The following is a 6,000-nucleotide window of genomic DNA, read 5'->3' as shown; positions in this document are numbered from 1 at the left end:
TTGTCTGATGGTCTCTCGTTTTTTGTGGGCTTGGCCTTGAAGAGATGGTCTTGGTCGCTATTTTGTTCCTCTGCAACTTTTCTGACACTATCTTGTGCCCCCTTTTTTCTTGCACAGGGATTCTTGGTGTGTATTATTTTTGCAGTAACTGCACCACACTTTTCGAAAACAATTTCTTGCCTTATGCCCTTTTATTCCACACGTGTAACACGTCAGGTTGGCATCTTCATCTTTTCTGTTGCTAGCGTGCGTCTTGGTGGGGCCTCGGCCTTGCCTTGCACATGTCTTCATCACATTATCCGTAGATCTTGCCGTGTTCATTTTCTCCGCCTCTTCATACACCCATAGTCTTCTTTTAAAGTCTGCGAACATAACGTTATCTTTGTTTTGTGTTGTGTGGATGGCTAGCGGCTTAAAAGAGTCTGGTAGCCCACCTAGTATCATGGCTACAATCAGTCCATCACTCATGGTCTCGCCTGCATCTCTCAGAGCCGTAATGAGGTTCTCCGCCCTTATTATGTAGTCGGTAACACTCTCGTTGTCTGCCATGCGTAGCTTGGTCAACGACGTATATAAATTTATTTTCCGCGGCTTGCTTTTTCCGGAATAATGTTCTTTCAGTATTCTCAGAGCCTTCCTGCCATCATCAGCGGCTTCATGTCTTATTAGCTCAGCATAGCTATCAGCATTCTTCCTCCTATCTTCAGCTAACTATTCTTTGCTAGCGCCAGTGGGCTCGTGTAAATTGGTCTGTTTTAGCTTCAAAGTATGTAAGCAGCCTAGGAATCTTGTTTCCCAAAGGTCATACTTATCTTCGGATCCGTCAAACAAAAGCTGCGGAGCCAAGACTCCTGTTGCTCTGCTTGCCATTTTGCTAACGCGCTAATTTTACCGTGGCCTACTAGCTTGCTATACTTTTTCTTTGCTAAGCTAGCTTGTTAGCTTCATTGGCTAACGCATAATACGTCGTGTAAAACTTCTTCCACGAATATAAACACAGATTAAGAAACTCTGTAATATAAATGCTCACTTATCTCCAAGCTGGTCCACATAGCCTGTAGAAGTTCCGTGTAATACTTCGCGTTAAACTTCTTCCGGAATGCTAGCTTGTGTCCAACTCTGCCTGGTCCCATAACCTGTTGAGCTGGGGTGCGCAATCTTCTTCTTGCATATGGAGGATAAGCAAAGCTTAACTCGGTTTTCTCTTTAGCCTTTAACGTTAGGCATATTTATTTAGGCAAATACAGCAGGTCTTAGCGCTCTACTACCGACTCTTAAAACACACTGTCGCACACTTACAACACACTGTAGCACACAGAACGTGGCGACGTCACATCTGATTGTACCGTAATACAATGAGTAAGGGCGCCGTCAAATAATAACACTTAACACGACTCTTCCTCCAATCACCACGTTGAAAAGGATGCCTAGTTCTACTTCGTTTAATGGTTGACTGGAAGTAGGGTAAAACTACAAGAGATACAACACAACAAGTATACAAAGTTCAACACATCAACAAAAATGACTATGAAATGACATTTGAGTTTCAAGTGTGTTACTGCTATGCAATTTCTACAATACACTTTATTATTGACCAACTAAAGTGAGTAGTTTGGCTAAACCGATGACAAGGGATTATCACATCCAGTAATTCGCTAGCGTTAGCATTCACTAATAACAGCACATGTAATATCAACTCATACAATAAAATACGAAATATTTACATCAAGCCAAACTAATATGACTAACAAATGTGACTTACACTTATGTTAAGAATACTAACATACCGACAGTGCATCCAAAAGTGTGTATAGAATAGCGATATCGTGAACAAAACTTCTCGAGGCTTTTACCAAATTTTCTGTTAACTAGTGCGCTTCCAGTACTGTCGATGGTGTGATGATGACGTCATAAGTGAGAAAAAGACTCTTAAAGAGACGGTACACATTAACTAATGCTGACAGCACACTTTGCATTTTCCTGTCATGCTGCAGCAGACGACTGCAGTTTCCCCTGGGGACAATAAAAAGCTATCTATCTATTAATAGACTAAATAAAAATGTTTTGGCGAAAAACTGTAATTGTGGGTTTTTATCACGTGTGACAGAATATATAAATAGTATATCTGATAGTTGCTTAAACTTGTTTTGGAAATAAATAGGACTAGGTTAAGTGTTCAATATAAAAGTTGATTTTACGTTGTCTCATTATTATGTGATTCCTCTGCATAAAAAACAAAACTCACCAGAATGCAGATAATGACGTCTCTGATATTCAAATTTGTCTGGTGGGGGGGTAACCTCCACCCCCCCAGCTGAAACCTCATGCTACCCTTTTGCCACCCCAGGTAAAACTCGCTAAAACCTCCACTGGAGAGGACCTTTTTGGGGTTGCACAAGTTAATGAACCTGTATTATGAACCTATATATGATTGTCATTGTCAACGTCCTTATGAAACCTGTGGAGAGGGAGGTGGGAAGAGTGACGTACCCACTCACCAGTGGCGGCTGGCCAGTACAGGGCGCTGGGGCGCCGCCCCCTTCAAATATCAAGAGATGAAAATCTACTTAAAGATGTTAAATATAATTTAGTTGTATACTGCAAACATTTATGAAATAAAAGTGTTTTTCAGTCTGTGAGCGCCTGTCAGCAGCCATTAAATGTTGTTTCCAAATGGTATTTGGTTGATTTCTGTCTGAATACATATACTTCCTGAATACATACATATACTTCGGAATTTCCATGGGGCGCCCCAGACACTCCCACTTTTATTGGCAGCGAATTGGTATTGTTTTAATGTTTTTTTTATCTAATATGATTGGACAATTCTCGTGGCTGTCAATCATGTTCACACCAACCACGACGCCGCGTCTCGACCGTCAATCATCCACCATCTACGAACCCTGATAAAATCTATAGGCTACAATGTCCTTAATAACTCTGTGACTGTGTGGACAGTAAAGCAGCTGTCAGGTGAGCTGCGCCAAGGCAAATTGCCCCCGCCTCCCCCAAAAAACAAAACAAAAACGTAGCACAAGCCGCCACTGCCACTCACCCATGGGCGTAAGTTATGGTAGGGATGGTGGGGATATGCCCCTACCGCTTTTCTGATTATCTAAAATGGTCGCCACCACTAATTTGATATTAAATGCATATGCGTTTAAATCAAACGTAATTTCCACCGGCTCTACAAAGGGTAACGCCCTCATGTTCCAGTGGATGAGAAACAATAATTTCTATTGGCGTTTGTTCGCTCTGTCCCCGCCTCCTTTATACGCAGCGAATCAGAAACAGCTTCGCAGTGCGCTCAGTCACAGGAGAGAGCGCGATGCCACAGCGCAAGATCATCCGGGCTGTTGTGTCGCAGGTGCGTTACCTTTTTGTGATGCTAACTTTATGGTACCGGTATCAAATTAAACACGTTAACACGTTGATGGTTCGGTGAAATGAAAAGAACATAGCTGTCCTGGGCTGACTAACTCACTACAGAACTGGAATTGTAATAGTCTTGCACTTAGCACTTAGCATTGTACAAACGAAAATGGTTAGGCATATTATCGTTATGCTAGTGTCTCCCCATCTGCCGCCCAGTGACTGCTGGGATAGGCTCCAGCATCCCCGCGACCCTGAGAGCAGGATAAGCGGTTCAGATAATGGATGGATGAGTAGTATCAATTTAGCGAACATTAACAGATAACGTAGTTGGCTAGCAAACTAGGTCTTGTGACGGGGTGTGCTGTAGGGTGATTTTGTGTTATTACTTTTGACTTGGCTAACATTAACTGTTCTTGTTCTTCTGATGTCAGTGTTATACTTGTTGGCCAAACCAGATTATTAGTAATTCTTCCAGAATTGTTAGTTTGCTATTGTCTTCCTCAGTTTCAAATTCCAGATTCATTATTTTGTGTTTGTACCTCCTGCAACATATCCTCTTAATTCAGCAGTATGGATTAGCATCATGGACGATAAGAAAAATAGATGATGAGGTCTTATTTCTTAGTAAATGTAAGTAAGCTATGAATGTAGTCGAAGGCTGACTTAAGCTAACTTGCTTTACATCTATCAGTAAATAACATTTGCCAGTAAACACATGCTTGGTGATTTAACTTACCATCTAGTGATGTATTGCAAATCAGAAGTTCCCTTCATTTTCATAGCTTGTATAGCAAACTAGGAGTTCCATTGATTTGCATTTAGCTTTGTTTTTAATATAGACATCAGAGAGCGAGACAGAAAAAGAAAGAGAAAGCCCGGGCCAGGCAGGGAAAGAAAAGAGGAGTGAGCAGGTAAAAAATGTGCACTTTGAGCTGTAATGTTACCTCAAAGAGCACATCCTACAGATTTGAGCATTGTTTTAGACCAATTTCTCCCATTGCTAATTGAAGGGAGTAGTACACACCGGTGTAGGAAATCTTCAATTTCTTAGCAATTTCTCGCATGGAATAGCCTTCATTTCTAAGAACAAGAATAGACTGTCGAGTTTCAGATGAAAGTTCTCTTTTTCTGGCCATTTTGAGCGTTTAATTGACCCCACAAATGTGATGCTCCAGAAACTCAATCTGCTCAAAGAAGTGCCCATCCAACCAATGCAACTTGTGGGAGCTGCTTCTGGAAGCGTGGGGTGCAATTTCTCCAGATTACCTCAACAAATTAACAGCTAGAATGCCAAAGGTCTGCAATGCTGTAATTGCTGCAAATGGAGGATTCTTTGACGAAAGCAAAGTTTGATGTAAAAAAAAATCTTATTTCAAATACAAATCATTATTTCTAACCTTGTCAATGTCTTGACTCTATTTTCTATTCATTTCACAACATATGGTGGTGAATAAGTGTGACTTTTCATGGAAAACACAAAATTGTTTGGGTGATCCCAAACTTTTGAATGGTAGTGTACATGTTTGTATCAACACTAGTCATATTAGGAATTTAACTGTTTAAAAGTTAGAATTCTGTGATTGTACTGATAATTTCTCGCCTTTTATTGTGTTCAAGAAAGTACTTTAAAGTCATAGTATATTGTGTAGAATTGCAGGAAATGCAATGAAAAATTCCTAAATTTTCTGGGGAGGGAACCCCAGACCCTTCTGCCAAATTTGTCCCCACCACTTTCCAAATCAAACCTACACACCTTCATCCTCAAGTCCTTCTACAACCCAATGAGATAATAAACAAGCTTAGGTTAATCGTTCACCCCTCTTCATCCCACCCTTTTCCTCTCATCTTGTCTCCTCTACTCTGCTCTCTTCCTCCTCCTCTTCTCCCTCCTCCTCCTCATCTGTGCCCAGACTGGTCCTCTCTTCTATTTTTTGCTCCCCTTTGCTCTCCGTCCCCCTCACTTTCAGGTGAAGCCCCACTTTTAATTGCTCAGGGGTCTGAGATATCCCTGCCTGCAGAGCAGCGAGAGGAGGCAGGCGGGGGTGGAGGGTGGTGAAGGGTTGGTATGGGTTCTGCTGGTGAGGTGAGGACAGGTCACACAAGGCGACAGGTATGACGGAAATGAGGTAGAGGTCTGGTGTTACCATGGTAACAATCCTCCCTCGCAGGGAAAACAGGGAGAGTCCATTTTTTCCCCACACCCTAAATTTGGCATTTTGATACATCTAGCCACAACCTGCACTGGCATTTTCATCATTGGAAGTAGAAATATATGGGAAATTTAAAAAAAAAACTTTTAAAAAGGAAAAAGAAAAAGTCAGTGTTTTTATAAGTACCAGACCTGTTGACATTTTCACAATGTTAAGTTTTTTTTTTTATGGATATGCTAAGCATCTCTCACACGCTTCCCTTTATATGTACTCACATCGGAGGTGTGGGGGTTGGGAATGGGGGGTGTCATAGGGCCTTTTTGAGTGCGTTTTCATCTCCCAATTTACCATGCACCATGATGCTCTGCCATCTGTCTCAGCACGGTGACTAAACCCGATGCCAATGTGTTGCAGGGTCATGAGAAAACACACACCGGAGCTGCTTTCCACATGAGCGGATATAGTACTGCTTCAT

The sequence above is a fragment of the Lampris incognitus genome, chromosome 3 (genome assembly GCF_029633865.1).
Source record: "Lampris incognitus isolate fLamInc1 chromosome 3, fLamInc1.hap2, whole genome shotgun sequence".
Classification (NCBI taxonomy): Eukaryota; Metazoa; Chordata; class Actinopteri; order Lampriformes; family Lampridae; genus Lampris; species Lampris incognitus.
This window is presented reverse-complemented; position numbering follows the sequence as displayed.